The following is a 21,470-nucleotide window of genomic DNA, read 5'->3' as shown; positions in this document are numbered from 1 at the left end:
ATATTGATGTAGTGAGAGAGATAGTGAGTTAAAGAGAGTGAGTGAGGTATTGAAAGCGAGTGAGGCAGTGAGATAGAAAGAAATAGAGTGAGTTAGTGAGATAGAGAGTGAATTTGTGATGTAGTGAGATAGAGAGTGAATTTGTGATGTAGTGAGATAGAGAGTGAAGTAGGGAGATAGAGAGTGAAGTCGTGAGAGAGTGATGTAGTGATAGATAGTGTTGTAATGAGGTATTGAGAGAGAGAGTTATTGAATTAGTGAGATAGTGGTGTAGTGATGTATATAGAGTTAGGTAGAGAGAGTGAGTTAGTGAGAGTGAGTTAATGAGATAATGAGAGAGAGAGAGAGTGAGGTAGTGAGAGATGTAGAGAGATAGTGATGTAGTTTTAGAGAGAGAATCAACCACATATACATATAGACTTACCGCCTGATTCATCAAGCTAAATTGCACTCGCAAAGGGCAAGATTCTCAGAATCTTGCCTTTTGCGAGTGCAATTTTTGCATTTGGGATTCATCATCCCAAATGCAAAATTCGCTATTTAAGAATTCGCACATTTGCGAAGAATTGAATTTAAGGAATCTCTATTTGAGATTCCTTAAATGCAATTCATGAAGCATTTTAAAATTGCGAAAATGCAATTTTGGGCCGCTATTTACCGAGAGGTCAGACCTCTCGGTAAATAGCAAAAACTTAGAAAAATGCATTTAAATGCATTTTTCTAAGTTGCATGTTACACACACACATGTCCTTTGGACATGTGTGTGCGCAACACCAATGTAGATTACATTTCAGGGGTGCTACAGGGTGTCCTTTGGACACCCCTGCACCCTTGAAATTGCATCCTTATTTGCGATTAGCTAATTGCTAATCGCAAATAAGGAATAACTCCCCATTCATTCCTATGGGCCTGTAGGCCCATAGGAATGAATGGGGAGTTATTCCTTATTAGCGATTAGCAATTAGCTAATCGCAAATAAGGAACATGTAGGAATCGCAATATTTATTGCAATTCCTACATGAATCCCATTTTGCAAGTCCTTAATAGCGATTCCTTATGAATCGCTATTAGGGGCTCGCAAAACGGGAGAATGATGAATCAGGCTGCTGGTCACATAGAGGTAGACATACAGTATGTCAGTCACCCACACATACAGAGCCACCCAGATATACATACAGAGCTACTCACACATATATACAGAGCTATACAGATACAGAGCCACACACATGTACACATACATGGCCATCCACATACACATACAGAGCCACTCAACATACATACTGAGGCATCCACATAGACATAGAGAGTTACCCACACACATATAGAGGCACCCAAAAACACACACAGAGGCACCCACGTACCGATTGAGCTATGCATACATTGAGTTACACACACTCAAAGCCACACATACACATAGAGCCACACAGGTACATATTTTTTTGTACTTACTTCTATATGTGTATTCCGAGTAGTATTCAACATTTTTTCATTATTAAATTCGTGGACGGTTAAGTGTGTCATTTTCACATCAGTTCCAAGTGTTATTGGGAATTCCTTTGCATTTCTCCACAATGTTATTTTTACAGAGTCTGTGGTGTCAATAACTGTAATAGATTTTAATTTTGTTTCTTGTCCTGACACAAAAATGTTTTTAGTTTCTTCTTCCTGTAAAAGAAAAAGTAAATATTAGTATTAATTTATTTTGTATATATAGTGTTAGTATAGCAGACAGTGCGGTGCAGACAGAGTGCGGTGCAGACAGAGTGCGGTGAAGAGAGAGTGCGGTGCAGACAGAGTGCAGTGAAGAGAGAGTGCAGTGAAAAGAGAGTGCAGTGAAGAGAGATTTGGTGAAGAGAGAATGTGTTGAAGACAGTGTGGTGACTAGAGAGTGGGGAAGAATGAGTGTGTTGTAGAGAGAGAGTTTGAAGAGAGAGTGTTTTTAAGAGACAGTGTTGGGAAGAGAGAGTGTGGTGAAGAGTGTTGTGATGCGAAAATGTGGTGAATAGAGTTTTTTTGAAAGAGTGTGTTGGAGAGAGAGTGTGTTGGAAATAGAGTATGGTGAAGAGAGAGTGGGTGGAAGAGAGAGTGAGAGAGTGTGTGGGGAAGAGAGTGTGTGGGGAAGAGAGTGTGTGGGGAAGAGAGTGTGTGGGGAAGAGAGTGTGTGGGGAAGAGAATGTGTGGGGAAGAGTGTGTGGGGAAGAGTGTGTGGGGAAGAGAGTGTGTGGGGAAGAGAGTGTGTGGGGAAGAGAGTGTGTGGGGAAGAGAGTGTGTAGAGAGTGCTTTGAAGAGAGAGATTTGGTGAAGAGAGAATGTGTTGAAGACAGTGTGGTGAATAGAGAGTGGGGACGAAAGAGTGTCTTTTAGAGAGAGTATTTGAAGATAGTGTTTTTAAGAGACAGTGTTGGGAAGAGAGAGTGTGGTGAAGAGTGTTGTGATGCGAAATTTTGGTGGATAGAGTTTTTTCGAAAGAGTGCGTTGGAGCGAGAGTGTGTTGGAGATAGAGTTTTGTGAAGAGAGAGTGGGTGGAAGAGAGTGTGAGAGAGTGTGTGGGAATAGAGTATGTGGGGAAGAGAGTGTGTGGGGAAGAGAGTGTGTGGGGAAGAGAGTGTGTAGGGAAGAGAGTGTGTGGGGAAGAGAGTGTGTGTTGTACTTATAAACATACCTCGGATATTGTCCTCGATATGCTCATTAATGTCCGTAATTTGGCTTCTCTTATTGTTTTAATAGGTGATACAGGTGGAGCTGGTGGTTGTAGTAGGTTTTTTGCTTCTTGTAGAATTTCACTTGTAAGCGCTAAAGGTATCATCCTTGATATTTTTGTATGTTTCGTTAATAGTACAACATTGTTCTTTGCCAGGAAATTCCTTATAATAATTCCATGTCCTTGTTTAGTTTGATTGTAAAAATCGTCATTATAGTATGTGGCTTTAATAAAACCACTTTCATCTGCTAGTGCAAGATGGTATAAGCTTTTGTCTTCTTTTTTAGCATTTTTGTAGTTTGTTTTTGGAGAACATGTTACAATATTTGCTCTTATTGCCTTCTGAAAAGGTTTGCTCTCATCTTGTTTTCCCATCTTAATTTCTTGTATAGAAATCATCTGAAATGAGAATAAACTGTGAGTACAAATTTTGGATATAACTTGTGAAAACATTTTACTTTATCCTAAATTAACATATTAAATTATACAACAGGCTTATTAAATAGAGAGAGTTATGTAGTTAGAGAGAGTGAGCTAGAGAGTGAGGTAGTGAGAGACAGAGAGAGTAAGGTATTGAACGAGTGAGATAGTGATGTTGCGGAATGTTGTGAGGTAGTGAGATAGAAACCGAGTGATGTTTTGAGTTAGTAAGATAGAGAGAGAGTGAGTTAGTGAAATAGAGAGTGTAAGTTATTTAGTGTGATAGAGAGATTGAGAGAGTGAGGAAATCAGATAGAGAGAGAGTGATGTAGTGAGTTAGAGAGAGAGTGAAGTTGTGAGGTAGTGAGAAAGTATGTTAGTGAGTGAGTAATGTAGTGATATTTTGCGAGAGTGAGCCGTGATATAATGAGGTAGTGAGATAGAAATAGATTGAGTATTGTAGTGAGAGAGAGAGAGTGATGTAGTCAGTTAGAGAGTGAAGTTGTGAGGTAGTGTGTTAGAGAGTGATGTAGTGAGAGAGTGATGTATGTAGAGACATTTATTTAATGAGGTATTGAGAGAAATAGTTAGTGATGTAGTGTTATTGTGATGCTGTTATTTAGAGAGAGTTGAGTAATGAGGTAGAGAGTGAGTTAGAGAGAGTGATTGAGTTAGTGAGACAGGGAGTGAAGTAGTGTGAGAGATAGTGAGGTAGTGAGTTAGTGAGAGAGAGTGATGTAGTGATAGAGAGAGTTAGGGAGAGAGAGAGTGAGGTAGTGATAGAGAGAGAGCTAACCACACAAACACATCCAGACCCATACACCCAGTCCCACACACACACAAAAAGTGTATCACTTAGACATACATACAGAGTCATACATACTGAGACAGCCATACACACACAGAGCTATCAACACAGATATACAGAGCTACAGACATAGACATAGCGAGCCACTGACGTACACACATATAGAGTCACCTAACACATATACTGAGCCAGCCACATAAAGATAGCGAGCCACACATATATACAACATGCTTATTAAATTGCTACCGATAAGGCTTTGTGATCACTATAATAGGACTCTAATATACCATAGTGGCTTAAGTTTACATTACTATAGATATGATCTAAAGTAGATTTGTAGTCTGTTGTATATTCTGATATTTTCTGCTCACATTTGAATTCGTTTAGCATATATTGTAGCAATAGGTCAGCATTTTGTGATGATTGTGTTAAATCTATGTTGAAGTCACCCATTATGCAGTAATTATATTTAGGGTAAAAGTTCAATATTGTACTTAAAACTTGTAATAGTGTTTGTATCTGTACATGTGGTGGTTTGTATAGTATAACAAACAAGTAGTTGCAATTATTAAGCTGCAGAGTAAAATGTAGAATGTCAATTCCGTGTTGGGTTTCATATATAGGAATTAAGAAAATATTTTTTCTGTAGTAAATTGCTATTCCATGGTTTGTTACTTGATGGTGGAATTTATCAAATATTAATAGATGGTACTGTTCTATTAAGAAAGTATTGCTATCTGCTGTTCTAGTAGTGTTTATTTCAGTGAAGCATAGAATATCTGCATTCATTATATTTGTGTCTGCTTTTATAGCTGTGTAATTCTTTTGCAGTGAACGTATATTTTGTACTATAACATTACACATTTGGCTGTAGTTACCTAATTGTGGTACAGATATTTGTAATTGCATCTCAGTCCTTAATCTTGTCATTTCGTCATGTACTTTAGCATGTACAGCTATTTTGTCTGGGTTAAAGTTTTTTTATATATATGTTAGCTAATGATTTGGCTCTGCTTAAAGCCACATAATGCAAATGATGTACTTTGCTATTGTTAAAGTGGATGTAAAGTGGTTCAACAGTTTCTACTTGTGTTCTATGTATAGTACGTGCAGATGATTGTCGTAGGGGAAATTGTTTGCGTATAATTGTTATAAATTTTTTTGTAAATTGGAAATGCCGTGATATAGCATGTATTGGTGTCCAATTCGGCAAAATATTAGTGCTATATATATGTGTTTATTTTCTTGCCTTGTATATTTACCAACATTTTCATTATCAAAATGAATCCATATAACATTAGGGGTGTTATTTATAGTTTCTACAAATTCAACTATGCCTGTAGCACCATTTGTTAAGCCATCATTAACATTAATATTGTTAGTTAGATCATATCTTAATTTTAAGGCAATATGGACAATGAATGGCAGGCCCATGGTTTTTGTTGAGTCTGTAGGTAACTGAGTTAGGATTTTTTTAAAACTATTTCAGTTAAGTCAGATGCAACGGTATCTACTGCTGTTGCTGTGTAAACAGGGTATTGTATTATATGTTCCAATAAAACTGCACTATTAATGCTATTAACTTCATTGTTAGTTCCCATAATATAAGGGGTAGTTTTGATAATGTTTTCTGGTGGTTCTAATTCTCGTGTTTGTATCTGTATTATATCTTCATTAGTTTGTTTTCCTTCTCGTAATCTGTTTAGTAGTTCAGCAAATGGTAAGTCATTGAGCTGTCTCATAATTTTAGTTAACTCAAATAACTTAAAATGTTCTTGCCATAGATTAGTACTTAATGGTTTGTATGAATATCTCGAGTTTTCAAATATGTATGGGTCAAATACTGGCTTTAATTGATAAAAATCGCCAATTGCTAAAATTGATACACCACCAAAAGGGAGGTTAGACATTTTTATTTCTTGTAGTCTATTATGTATAAAATTGAATATATTTGCCCCTACCATTGAGATCTCATCAATTATTAATAATTTAAGATGCATTAATTGGTTTTGTAGTATGCTCCTGTTCTCATGAGTTAGTGGTTTGTAATTCAGTGTTTGGGAAACAGGTATTTTAAAAGTACTATGAAGTGTTTTACCATGAATGTTATGTGCTGCTTTGCCCATTGGAGCTGTAAGCAATACATATATGTTGTCAGGATTTTCTCCTGCTTTAGTATTGTAGTATCGTAGTAATGTTTGGTAAAGCGCTGTAATGAGGAAGCTTTTACCTACTCCAGCACCACCTGTACAAAATGTGTAGCAGGGTGTCTCTTTTGTTTTTATCCAATGTAAGTGATGGTATATAAAGTTAAGTTGTTCATTGGTAATATTTTGCATTATACTGTTATATTGGTCATCTGGCATTAAATTATTTGTTAGTGCTTCTTCAATACTTGTACTTCTAATGCCTAAATCGAATGATAAGTAATATATATTATTTGTTCATTAGCTTGTACCTCTGGACATATGGTGTCATCATTTTCTATTTCTGTTGGAGGTATAAGTAATGGGTCTAATGTACTGTTTTCATTTTCGTTTGTTGTTAGTGTTTTTTTATATTCATTATGATAAAAGTCAACTGTTCTTTGAATTTCTAGACGGCGTTCATGATATGTTTCTTTATGACCAATGATTTGATGTTCAACTCTCCATGGGTAATAAAGCATTATCAATTCTCTATAATAATTTTCTGAGTCATTGTTTTTGTTAAATCTACAATAGCAAATTATTTTTTGTTTTTTGCGTTTTGTATAGTCTACTTCTATATCTTCATTTTGCAGAGTAATCTCAAGTTCTTCCTCATCTGAGCTATAAAAGTTATTTTCTGCGAGAAAATTTTCATGGTCTGTTTCTTTTTTTCCTTTCCTATTTTTTTTTTTTACATCATACATAGATGCATAGTCAGCTAATGTACATGTTTCTAATATTTCTGGGCGTTTGCTGTACTTTACTATAATATTTTCATATTGTATGTTATTAGAAGTATCTGGCATTAAATTTATAGTCTCAATGTCTTTTAATAAGTATGTACGCTTTTCTTGTGGGCTTGTATTAATGAATACAAAAGATCTAGAACTTTTTCGTAAAGGAATTTGAAGTATAAGATAGGCAGCTTCTTGTGCACTTATTTCGGTACAGTTTAAGAATATGTTACCTATATGCTTAAGTTGTTCTTTTATACTTCGATTGTGATATACTTCTTTTGCCGCTTGTGCAATTATTTTGCTTATTCCACGTTGAGATTTACTAATATATGAAACTATATATACAGCACAGGCATATGCATCTAAGATGTATTGTATATCTATGTTTGCTTGCCATGCTTGTAAAATTGTAGGATTGTAGTTATGAATAAAGCATTCAGCTGGTGTTCTTTGTAGAAAAATAGTTTTCTTTTCAATTATAGACTGTATACATTTAAGATACTGTTTTAAATCTAGTTGCATTGAATCTAAAAACTGATTAAAAGAGTAAGTTTGGAATTCTTGTATTAGTTCAATTTGCTGAAGGAGTTCTGGATCTTTTTTGTCTAGCTCTAATTGTTCTAAGATATAAGTTTCTGGCATTGGATATTTTGGGTGCTGATATTTGCATGTTCTTTTATGTTTAATACGACAATTTTTGGTATGCCCGTGCCTTTGGAGTGGTAATAAAGACTCTATATTTGGATCTTGTGTTTTTGCACATGTTAGATACTTATTTATAAAAGTAATAACTTCATTGAGTTCTGAAGTATCATATTGTGGAGCATTCTCGATCCATATTATGGCATGTATATGTGGGGATCCTCGTTGTTGGAATTCTACTCTATAAAAGTAATCTATAATTTTGCCTATTGGATTACTTTCATGTAATAGTATACAATTAAATAGTTTTCTAACTTGGAAGTCAAAATGTCTTGCACAAGTAATAGGATTTTGTTGTATTAATGTGCATTTTGTTTCCATGACATATTTTGAAATTCTTCTTTTGTACATTCCTTTTTGTTTTCACTACGTAATAATATGTTAATTAAATGATACCATTTTGTTTCAGCAGCTGATAAAGTTAAAAAGAAAGTTGGTATCCCTAATTGTCTAATCATAGCAAATACATATTTTTTGCATTGCTCCCAATATGGTGGTTAACTACGTACAGTTTTAAGTATTTTGTACCCCTCATTAAATTGTAGAATCTTGTCTAATTTTTGTTTTATGTCTTTTGCAGTTACAACATGCCCATTATTAAAGTATTTCCTAAGTGAGATGTATATTTTGCTATGTATTTGTTTTATGCGCAACTTTGTCAATTTAAAGAAAACATTTGTTATAGACTTTGCTACTCTTTGATCATTACTCCTTAATTCCCATTGACAAATTGTGCTGTAATGTACTGGCACATGCCTTTCTTTATTTGTTGGCCTTCGCTTGCCACAAAATATTGTAGGGAAAGCTAAATATTCTGAATCTATGTCTTCATAGAGACCTCTTGGTGTGTTATGTTCTGCAGGTGCTAAATTTAAAATATTATTGTTTTCTGTAGTTATTGTTTCATTAGTTAACATAGTATCTAAATTCCCTGCTGCTATGTTGTCTTCAGAATCTGATGTATTGTTAGTATCAGAAGTGTCATTACAAGGTGTTATATTTGCAGGTGTATATTGCCAATCTGGATTAATGGTGACTTCATATTCTTGAAACATACTGCTAGTAGTTGCTAAATGTATTGCAGCCTGTTTAACTTTATTTGGTCTCACATTCTCCAAATGTGTATAAGATTTGTAACTTAATTTTCTTTTTAATTTAATGGGAATTGTCATGTTATCATTAATTTGCCTAGGTAAAACAGTAACAGTTGTCATAACATCTACATTAACTACTGCACCTGATAGAGATTTTTGGAACCCACGTGGTAGTGCTCTAATTTGTAAAAAAGGTATTCTTGGCGATACTAATCTTTCTTCTAAATTATGCAACTGTAAGGCTGCTGGGATATCAGGAAAAGTCATACCATTATAAAAAAGAACAAGGTGGTATTTTGTTCTTAGTAATATAGGTGTAACATGTTTTACATATCATTGTTATTTGAGATGTCATCAGTGATGTCACTGACCATGTCATGAATTATGTAATATGTGACATCATCAGCAGTGGATTGCGGGTGCGCGATATATACTTAGTACAACTAACTATATAGGAGCAATTTCAATGGTTTTGTATGAGTAAAATGTCCAGCTAACTATAACACCACTAAAACTTATAGTTTTTTGAGTGAATTTCAAAGGTTTTGTAAAAGCTAATTCCTAACTATATAACTCCTGAAACCTATGTTTTTTTCAGTGAATTTCAAAGGTTTTTTTTAAATGCTAATTCCTAACTATATAAGGCCTGAAACCTATGGTTTTTTCAGTGAATTTCAAAGGTTTTTTTTTAAATGCTAATTCCTAACTATATAAGGTCTGAAACCTATGTTTTTTTCAGTGAATTTCAAAGGTTTTTTAAATGCTAATTCCTAACTATATAAGGCCTGAAACCTATGGTTTTTTCAGTGAATTTCAAAGGTTTTTTAAATGCTAATTCTATTAGCGGATAACGTTTAAATATATTAATATCCTAGTGGGACCACCTGAGCAGCCCTAGGGGGTCAGGGTGTTCCTACACTGCCCCATTTTTGTGTTCTACACGTTTGTTTTTCTGCTTTCTTGTGCGTAATTCCTAACTATATAAGGCCTGAAACCTATGTTTTTTTCAGTGAATTTGCAAGGTTTTTTAAATGCTAATTCCTAACTATATAAGGCCTGAAACCTATGGTTTTTTCATTGAATTTGCAAGGTTTTTTAAATGCTAATTCCTAACTATATAAGGCCTGAAACCTATGGTTTTTTCAGTGAATTTGCAAGGTTTTTTAAATGCTAATTCCTAACTATATAAGGCCTGAAACCTATGGTTTTTTCAGTGAATTTCAAAGGTTTTTTAAATGCTAATTCCTAACTATATAAGGCCTGAAACCTATGTTTTTTCAGTGAATTTCAAAGTTTTTTTTAATGCTAATTCCTAACTATATAAGACCTGAAAGCCCACCAGGAATCTCCAGTATGCACCAGGGGACTGCATTGCAGAGAGGTGTAATTAAGCCACGGCCCTTTTTACGCCTCTCTGCAACGCAGCCCCCGTGCGTGGAACTCATTCCCCCTGCATACTGGGGGCCCCTGGGGGCCAACTAGCCCACCTGGAACCTCCAGTATGCGCCAGGGGGCTGCATTGCAGAGGTGTAATGAGGCTATGCCTCTTGTTACACCTCTCTGCAACGCAGCCGCCTGGCGCGTTTGCAGAGGGGGAACTAATTCCCCTTGCATAATGGGGGTCCCTGGGGGCCAACTAGCCCACCAGGAGCCTCCAGTATGCGCCAGATGGCTGCATTGCATAGAGGTGTAATGAGGCCACACCCTTTTTTACACCTCTCTGCAACGCAGCCCCCGTGCATGTTTGAAGAGGGGGAACTAATTCCCCTTGCATACTGGGTGTCCCTGGCAGCCATCTTGTGCCTTGTTCGAACCAAGGTGTGTGTTAGGTGTGTGTGTATGTCTGAGGGGGGGATGAGGTGTATAGGTGTGTGTAGGTGTGTGGGGTATGTGGGTGTGGGTGGGGATGTGGATGTGTAAGGTGTGTGTGTGTGTGTGTGGGGTGTTTGGGTGTAGGTGGGGGTGTGGGTGTGTGAGGTGTGTGTGGGGTGTGTGTGGGTGTGGCGGGTATGTGTGTAGGATGTGTGTGTATGTGTGGGATGTGTGGGTGTGTCTGTGAGGTGTGCGTGTGTGTGTGTGTGTGGGAGGGAGGTGTGTGTGTGGGATGTGTGAGGTGTGTCTGTGAGGTATCTGTGTGTGCGTGTGTGTGTGTTGGGGGGTGAGGTGTGTGTGTGAGTGAGTGTGTGTGGGATGTGTGGGTGTGGGTGTGGATGTGTAAGGTGTCGGTGTGGGGGTGTGGGGTGTTTGGGTGTGGGTGGAGGTGTGCGTGTGTGAGGTGTGTGTGGGGAGTGTGTGGGTGTGAAGATTCCTCAACCGGCGCCAAAGTTATTCCCAATAGAATGTTGCGATTTCCCTATGGAAATCAATCCTAACTATATATACCTACTGGCGACCGCCAGTAGGTAATATATATATATATATATATATATATTACCTACTGGCGGTTGCCAGTAGGTAGTTATAGTTAGGATTGATTTCCATAGGGAAATCGCAACATTCTATTGGGAATAACTTTGGCGCCGGTTGAGGAATCTGCCTGAAATTTTCCTCAACTTTGCCTCGCGGCGCTCCGGTCCTTCCCTGAAAGTTTGGGGGGCATTTGTCAAGCAGGGGCCGAGATAAAGGGGGGTCCCAAAACGTGTTTTCCCCATGTTAATTTCCATAGGGCGGTCAAACTCACTTTCAGCTCGAACGGCTGAATGGATTTTCACAAAACTTGGCAAAATTGTAGGGACTGGTAGCCCGATGTGCCTTTGCTATGTCTCAAAAAAATGTATATATCTATAGCCGAGCCCCGGTACACGCACCGGGGAGCGCTCCGGGCGCGCCACGCGACTTGCGCACGGAAAGCTGATTGGCTCTCGGGTGTCTGTAAACATTCCAAACAGTCCGGAGCGGCCGCCATCTTGTGTCTTGGTAGGATCGAGACACAAGAGGTGGCAAAAACAAAGGGGGAAATGACCATAAGGGGGCAGGGTAGACCCCCCCTGACCCCGTAGGTTTGATGTGGGGGCCATAAAAGGGTCCCGTGGGTGAAAAAAATATATTTTTTTTCGATTTTCGCTGGGGGAGCGCCCGGTACGCGCAGCGGGGAGCGTACCGGGGAGCGTACTTTGGTGAAAAATAGTGAAAATAATAGTGCAAAATAATCATTTTGAGTGATTACAGGTAGGGTAGCTCTGAAAAGAGCTTTTGGGTTCTGTGGCTGTTTTAGATACCTACAAGTACGTCCCACACACACCCACACACACACAACCCCACACCCCCACACCCACACACTCCCCACACACACCTCACACACCCACACCTCCACCCACACCCAAACACCCCACACCCACACTCGACACCTTACACATCCACACCCACACCCACATCCCACACACCCACACTCACACACACACCTCACCCCCCCAACACACACACACACACGCACACACAGATACCTCACAGACACACCCCACACATCCCCCCCACACACCTCCCCCCCACACACACACCTCACAGACACATCCACACATCCCACACATACACACACATTCTACACACATCCCCCACACCCACACACACCCCACACACACCTCACACACCCACACCCCCACCTACACCCAAACACCCCACACACCCACACCCACACACACACCTTACACACCCACATCCCCACCCACACCCACATACCCCACACAGCTACACACACCTATATACCTCATCCCCCCCAGACACACACACACACACACATACACACCTCACAGACACACCCCACACATCCCCCACACACACCTCCCCCCCACGCATGGGGAAAACTCAGTGAAACACTAAAATAATAATTTAAAGTGCTTAGAGGTAGGGTAGCTCTGAATAGAGTTGTTGTGTTGTGTGGGTGATTTAAGTACCAACATGTAGGTACCAATGCTGAGTCTTAAATTTAATGTACACCGTTTCCTCTGTAGATATCTTGCATGTTGTTACAGAAGTTATTTTGGTATATGGAATCCATATCATAGTCTGTCAGGAAAGCAGAAAGAACATGGAGGCAGGAGATGAAAAAGAGATGTCAAATACTCATTGGAGATAATATAGTGGGAGAAAGGAAGTAACTATGAGCAAAATTACTATGTAACATAAAAAAGTTGAACAGTATACTATAAGTCTGAATTTACATTATAATCAATTTGGTACTAGTTTATGAATTACATATAAAAATGAATAATGTCTCGAACAATTTTTGAATATTAAATATAATTTATTTTTCTGATTCTTTTTCCAAATTTAACAGAACTTCTAACAACACATTGTCGGAAATGTCCTCATTTTCAATCAGCGAATCTACTGCTTCTACACATTGAACTAATTCATAGTCCCTTGATTCATCCATGAAATCTAAGTCATCATTGTCTTCAATAAATTTTTCAGCGTTATTCTCCAGAACAATTTTGAAGGAAATATTTTGCTCTCCTTCCATTTTCTTGCAGTAATTTGCATAAAAAATAAATATATCAGTAGAGATAGGGCACTGTTGGGTTTAAGTTCATACAGGTAGTTTTGATTTTATAACAGTGAAGTTATCTTTGGGCAGAGTATGGTATCAGGCTGGAAGTAGAAATATAAAAAAGTGTATATCATAAAGCCTAAGTAAATTGATAATTATACAAGACAAGCCTAACTCCATCCATAACTATAACAGAGAAGCCTATCTCAATCTATAACTATTACAGAAGGATAGTATATAACTATCAGAAAATGTTTTCCAAATTAACTTAAAGTGCACAACATACTTCAGTTTTCAAAATAACATCTTACCTTTGAAAAAGAAGTTTAAGTTCTCAGTGAAAATTCTTTTGAAATGTACTTCAGGAAGTAGTAGTCAAAATGGCTGTGTTTCCCTCTCTTTCTTTATATATATTCGTGTACATAACCAATCAAATGTCATGAAATAATAGTAGAAAATGAAAGTAACATTTTAATTGGTTGTAAATTCTAACACTTCAGATGTGTTTTTGTCAAGTAATTCACCTCAGGATATTTAAAGAGGGCTACAGGCCAAATGGCTCAATGGAATTCCACCAAATTTGGGAAAATGGTAGGGACTGGTATGTAGTATGGCCTATTCTATATTTGGTGAAAGTGTCTCCAGTGGTTTTTATGTAAATTAACTTTTAAAATTTTTGGGAGCGCTTCCCGGTGCGCGCCCTGGTACGCGTACCAGCAGCGCTACGGGAGTCCTCCATTTTGTGTTTTGGTAGATTTGAGACAGAAAATGGAGGACAAACAACGTTGGGAATGGGTATAAGGGGGCGTGGTAGGCACTCCCTGACCCTCTAGGTTTTCTGAGGGGGTCTTAGGAGGCCCATATAGGCGAAAAAAATAAATAAATAATTAATTTTTCGCGGGGGGAGCGCCCGGTACGCGCACCGGGAAGCGTACCGGGGAGCGTACTTTGGTGAAAATTAGTGAAAAAAGTTAGAGTAAAATAATCATTGTGAGTGATCAGATGTAGGGTAGCCCTGAAAAGAGCTTTTGGGTTCTGGGGCTGAATTAGGTACCTACAAGTAGGTTCCAATGCACAATCTTAAATTCAGGAGGAATATTCTATTCCCCTCATCTGAGAAGTGCACACCATCTCCTCTGTAGATATCTTGCATGTTGTAACGCAAGTTGTTGTTGTATATTGAACCCATTCCATAGTCTCTCATGTAAGCAGAAACAGATTTATTCACATGTTTCCTTGCTTTCTCAATCTGTGGACAAAATTGGTTGGACCACTTCCATTTCTGCCTTTGGCATATATTGGAATATACCAAGGCAGTTTGTGGAAAAAGTGTCATCAATTGCCCAAAGGTGTCCTTTAAAACCATTTCCAGACCTACCCCAGTCAAAGTGCCCAGGTCATTTCCACCACAGTGCAAAATTATAAGGTCAGGGTGTGGCAGATGGTGAAAGGTTTTCACCAATGGTATCAATTGATGACATCTCAATCCTCTTTGGCCAATCCATTTTATGTGCACATTTGGTAAATCAAGGTTGTGAAAATTTCTGGTAGCTGCATACCTTTGCGCCCAGTGAATGTAGCTATGTCCAATAATCCAGACAGAGTACATGGTGAGAGGAGGTTCTGGTGCAGTCAGATGAAGTGTAGGAATGAAATGGCAGTTGGAACAGTAGGAGTTTGCAACAAAAAAAAACTGTGGAGTTTGATTGGTGGATTCAGATAGTTGAAAAATGAAAGTTAGGGTGCATGGTTCTGTTATGTGAAAGAAGTAATTTGAATGGTTAAGAAAAAGTCATTTAAAGAAAGATTGCAGTGGATAAGCTGGTGTATTGAGAGGTCAAACATGCTTGCTGATTTGATTTGCAACATTGTAGAATAAACTTTTAACCCTGGGAGCTCAGTGAGGAGGGAGTTGCTATGGTAACAGGTAGAAAGGGCTGAGGGGGGGAAGGGTGTTGATTTGAAAATAGAGAGGGAAGAGTTTTGATTGGTTACCATGAGGAATATGTGTGTAGAATTAGAGGTTTTCTGTGCCATTAATGGTTGCAGTGCCTGGAGAACATACCTTTTGATCTGCTAAAGAAATATTGGTGTGTGTATCTGACACTGTTCTGAATCTCCTAAAGCATTTGTAAAGGTGAGTTATGATTCATTTAATATAGATAGAGACTTGTATACTCTATGGAGAAGATTTGAAAGCAAAATGTGTTTTTTTAATGTGACTTTCTTCATGTTTTTTGAACATGCTTGATAAAAAGTTGTTGCTGGAAAGAGGAAATGTAGTTTGTAAAAATGTGAAGTTTCAGTAGTGACCTGGAATGCTTGTACATATGACCTGCGCTTTGTTTCTAAAATGTTATTCAAAAAACGATTTGGGGGAAATCAATGGCTTTCAGTAGTGAACATGAATGCTTGTACCTAGGACCTATATTCTGTTCCTAAAATGGTAATTGAAAAACGATTTTGGTGCAAATCCATGGCTTTAACATTTTTAAGAAGGAATAAATAGTGTGTGCATAATTATATAAAAATATTTGATTCTTTTACAAACATGTTACCTGTTTTACCTCAGATTGGGAAGCAGACTGAGTTTCTTTGCTGTTGGTTTGTTTCATTTTTTGGGTAATGCTTGGTAGGAATGTTTGCAAGAGATAGGAAATGTATTTTGTAAAATAGTGACTTTTCAGTACTGAAATGGAATGATTGTACATAGGACCTGCACTGTGTTTCTAAAATGTTATTGAAAAATCGATTTTGGGGCAAATTAATAGCTTTTACATTTTTGAGAAAGAATAAAAAGTGTGTGCATGATTAAATAAAATAATTTGAAGCTTTTACAATCATGTTACCTGTGTTACCTCAGATTAGGAAGCACACTGAGAGCGTTATTTATGAAAACAGCGATGCGTCACTTTTAACTGTGCACTCCTTGTGACACCAATGATGCATTATATTTAATGTATGATGCATCATGTTTCTAGGACTTATAGATAAGTCAGTATTTCTGATGGATCTGTAAGCGCAAAAGTGATAAATTGCTGGAGTGTGTCACAAAAATGACACAACTCCAGCAATGCATCCTTTCACATGGGGAAAGCCCCATGTGAAAGCGTTTGCCTCAGTCTTATGCCTGCTGTGAGGCAGGTGCAAGATTTTGACGTAACAGTGTCCTAAAAGTGACGCAGTGAAATCTCATAGATTTCACTGCATCACTATTACGGGGGTTTTTGCGGTAGAATGCCCCCTCTGTGTACATTACACCTGACAGAGGTATAATGTGGTGCAGAGGTTTAAAAAATGACGCATCTACCTACATGCATCACTTTTTAAATATGGCGCAAAAAGGCACACGTTTTATGCCGCCGATGCGTCAAAAAAAGTGACGCATCAGCAGTGCAAAACTGATGCAGGGCCTCATAAATGAGGTTCATCTTTTTTTGCACACTACTCCAGTTTAGTCCTGTCCACTGCACTCTTGGACACAAGCCTCACCTTTTGTGCTCCTCTGGACAGGCTTCATCACATCTGCACTCTTGCTTAGGCCTCATAATCTTTTTTTAGAATAACATTTGAAAAACAGAGAAAAGGTCATATGTATAAGCTTTTCATTGCATTACTGAATCATTTTTGGGGCAAATTAATGTCTTTTACATTTTTGAGAAAGAATAAATAGTGTGTGCATGATTACATAAAAAAAATTGACCTTTTCACAATCATGTTACCTGTGTTACCTCACATTAGGAAGTAGATTGTGCAGATGAAGTGAGGCATGTCCAGAGGGACAGAGGAGGTGAGGCCTGTGTTCGCCTGTGTTCAAGACTGTAGTGGGAGAGAGGCTTTTCTTGGAGAGTGTAGGTGGTGAGACCTGTGTCTAAGAGTGCAGTGGACTAGGCTTCATGAAGCCTATCTCCCACTGCACTCTTAGACACCGGTCTCAAGTTCTTTGCACCCGTGGACAGACCTCTCTTCTACTACACTCTTCAATAGAGGCCATACCTCTTGTGCACCCCTAGACAATCCTTACCTCATCTGCAACCCTGAATAGACTTCAACTAATTGGCATGCTTAGACAGGCTTCAGCTTATTTACACCCTTGGACATGCATCACCTCATCTGCACCTACTTACTATCAATTATACTCAATACATTGAGGCCTGTTCAGAGGACAGAGATGAGGTAAGGCTTGTCCAAGGGTAAGAGGAGGTTAGTCCTCTCCATTGTAGTCATGGACACTGAATGCTTGTACATAGGACCTGCACTGTGTGTCTAAAATGTTATTGAAAAATCGATTTTGGGGCAAATTAATAGCTTTTACATTTTTGAGAAAGAATAAAAAGTGTGTGCATGAGTAAATAAAATAATTTGAAGCTTTCACAATCATGTTACCTGTGTTACCTCAGATTAGGAAGCACACTGAGAGCGTTATTTATGAAAACAGCGATGCGTCACTTTTTACTGTGCACTCCTTGTGACAACAATGATGCATTATCTTTAATGTATGATGCATCATGTTTCTAGGACTTATAGATAAGTCAGTATTCCTGATGTATCTGTAAGTGCAAAAGTGATAAATTGCTGGAGTGTGTCACAAAAATGACGCAACTCCAGCAATGCATCCTTTCACATGGGGAAAGCCCCATGTGAAAGCGTTTGCCTCAGTCTTACGCCTGCTGTGAGGCAGGTGCAAGATTTTGACGTAACAGTGTCCTAAAAGTGACGCAGTGAAATCTCATAGATTTCACTGCGTCACTATTACGGGGCTTTTTGCGGGGGAATGCCCCCTCTGTGTACATTACACCTGACAGAGGTATAATGTGGTACAGAGGTTTAAAAAGTGACGCATCTACCTACATGCGTCACTTTTTAAATATGGCGCAAAAAGGCACATGTTTTATGCCGCCGATGCGTCAAAAAAAGTGACGCATCAGCAGTGGAAAACTGATGCAGGGCCTCATAAATGAGGATCATCCTTTTTTGCACACTACTCCAGTTTAGTCCTGTCCACTGCACTCTTGGACACAAGCCTCACCTTTTGTGCTCCCCTGGACAGGCTTCATCATATCTGCACTCTTGCTTAGGCCTCATAATCTTTTTATAGAATACAATTTGAAAAACAGAGAAAAGGTCATATGTATAAGCTTTTCATTGCACTACTGAAACATGTTTGGGGCAAATTAATGTATTTTACATTTTTGAGAAAGAATAAATTGTGTGTGCATGATTACATAAAAAATTTGACCTTTTCACAATCATGTTACCTGTGTTACCTCACATTAGGAAGTAGATTGTGCAGATGAAGTGAGGCATGTCCAGAGGGACAGAGGAGGTGAGGCCTGTGTTCAAGACTGTAGTGGGAGAGAGGCTTTTCTTGGAGAGTGTAGGTGGTGAGACCTGTGTCTAAGAGTGCAGTGGACTAGGCTTCATGAAGCCAACTCCCACTGCACTCTTAGACACAGGTCTCAAGTTCTTTGCACCCATGGACAGACCTCTCTTCTACTACACTCTTCAATAGAGGCCATACCTCTTGTGCACCCCTAGACAATCCTTACCTCATCTGCAACCCTGAATAGACTTCAATTAATTGGCATGCTTAGACAGGCTTCAGCCTATTTACACCCTTGGACATGCGTCACCTCATCTGCACCTACTTACTATCAATTATACTCAATACATTGAGGCCTGTTCAAAGAACAGAGATGAGGTAAGGCTTCTCCAAGGGTAAGAGGAGGTTAGTCCTCTCCATTGTAGTCATGGACACTGAATGCTTGTACATAGGACCTGCACTGTGTGTCTAAAATGTTATTGAAAAATCGATTTTGGCGCAAATTAATAGCTTTTACATTTTTGAGAAAGAATAAAAAGTGTGTGCATGATTAAATAAAATAATTTGAAGCTTTCACAATCATGTTACCTGTGTTACCTCAGATTAGGAAGCACACTGAGGGCATTATTTATGAAAACAGCCATGCGTCACTTTTAACTGTGCACTCCTTGTGACACCAATGATGCATTATATTTAATGTATGATGCATCATGTTTCTAGGACTTACAGATAAGTCAGTATTTCTGATGTATCTGTAAGCGCAAAAGTGGCTTTCAGTAGTGAAAATGAATGCTTGTACATAGGACCTGTGTTCTGTTCCTAAAATGGTAATTGAAAAACGATTTTAGTGCAAATCCAAGGCTTTAACATGTTTAAGAAGGAATAAATAGTGTGTGCATAATTATATAAAAATATTTGATTCTTTTACAAACATGTTACCTGTTTTACCTCAGATTGGGAAGCAGACTGAGTTTCTTTGCTGTTGGTTTGTTTCATTTTTTGGGTAATGCTTGGTAGGAATGTTTGCAAGAGATAGGAAATGTATTTTGTAAAATAGTGACTTTTCAGCACTGAAATGGAATGATTGTACATAGGACTTGCACTGTGTTTCTAAAATGTTATTGAAAAATCGATTTTGGGGCAAATTAATAGCTTTTACATTTTTGAGAAAGAATAAAAAGTGTGTGCATGATTAAATAAAATAATTTGAAGCTTTTACAATCATGTTACCTGTGTAACCTCAGATTAGGAAGCACACTGAGAGCGTTATTTATGAAAACAGCGATGCGTCACTTTTAACTGTGCACTCCTTGTGACACCAATGATGCATTATATTTAATGTATGATGCATCATGTTTCTAGGACTTATAGATAAGTCAGTATGTCTGATGTATCTGTAAGCGCAAAAGTGATAAATTGCTGGAGTGTGTCACAAAAATTACGCAACTCCAGCAATGCATCCTTTCACATGGGGAAAGCCCCATGTGAAAGCGTTTGCCTCAGTCTTACGCCTGCTGTTAGGCAGGTGCAAGATTTTGACGTAACAGTGTCCTAAAAGTGACGCAGTGAACTCTCATAGATTTCACTGCGTCACTATTACGGGGCTTTTTGCGGGGGAATGCCCCCTCTGTGTACATTACACCTGACAGAGGTATAATGTGGTGCAGCGGTTTAAAAAGTGACGCATCTACCTACATGCGTCACTTTTTAAATATGGCGCAAAAAGGCACATGTTTTATGCCGCCGATGCGTCAAAAAAAGTGACGCATCAGCAGTGCAAAACTGATGCAGGGCCTCATAAATGAGGTTCATCTTTTTTTGCACACTACTCCAGTTTAGTCCTGTCCACTGCACTCTTGGACACAAGCCTCACCTTTTGTGCTCCTCTGGACAGGCTTCATCACATCTGCACTCTTGCTTAGGCCTCATAATCTTTTTTTAGAATAAAATTTGAAAAACAGAGAAAAGGTCATATGTATAAGCTTTTCATTGCATTACTGAAACAGTTTTGGGGCAAATTAATGTCTTTTACATTCTTGAGAAAGAATAAATAGTGTGTGCATGATTACATAAAAAAATTTGACCTTTTCACAATCATGTTACCTGTATTACCTCACATTAGGAAGTAGATTGTGCAGATGAAGTGAGGCATGTCCAGAGGGACAGAGGAGGTGAGGCCTGTGTTCAAGACTGTAGTGGGAGAGAGGCTCTTCTTGGAGAGCGTAGGTGGTGAGACCTGTGTCTAAGAGTGCAGTGGACTAGGCTTCATGAAGCCTATCTCCCACTGCACTCTTAGACACAGGTCTCAAGTTCTTTGCACCCGTGGACAGACCTCTCTTCTACTACACTCTTCAATAGAGGCCATACCTCTTGTGCACCCCAAGACAATCCTTACCTCATCTGCAACCCTGAATAGACTTCAACTAATTGGCATGCTTAGACAGGCTTCAGCTTATTTACACCCTTGGACATGCGTCACCCCATCTGCACCTACTTACTATCAATTATACTCAATACATTGAGGCCTGTTCAGAGGACAGAGATGAGGTAAGGCTTGTCCAAGGGTAAGAGGAGGTTAGTCCTCTCCATTGTAGTCATGGACACTGAATGCTTGTACATAGGACCTGCACTGTATGTCTAAAATGTTATTGAAAAATCGATTTTGGGGCAAATTAATAGCTTTTACATTTTTGAGAAAGAATAAAAAGTGTGTGCATGATTAAATAAAATAATTTGAAGCTTTCACAATCATGTTACCTGTGTTACCTCAGATTAGGAAGCACACTGAGAGCGTTATTTCTGAAAACAGCGATACGTCACTTTTAACTGTGCACTCCTTGTGACACCAATGATGCATTATATTTAATGTGTGATGCATCATGTTTCTAGGACTTATAGATAAGTCAGTATTTCTGATGTATCTGTAAGCGCAGAAGTGATAAATTGCTGGAGTGTGTCACAAAAATGACGCAACTCCAGCAATGCATCCTTTCACATGGGAAAGCCCCAT

Source organism: Lissotriton helveticus, chromosome 1_2, assembly GCF_964261635.1.
Source record: "Lissotriton helveticus chromosome 1_2, aLisHel1.1, whole genome shotgun sequence".
Taxonomy (NCBI): Eukaryota; Metazoa; Chordata; class Amphibia; order Caudata; family Salamandridae; genus Lissotriton; species Lissotriton helveticus.
Note: the sequence above shows the minus strand (reverse complement) of the source record.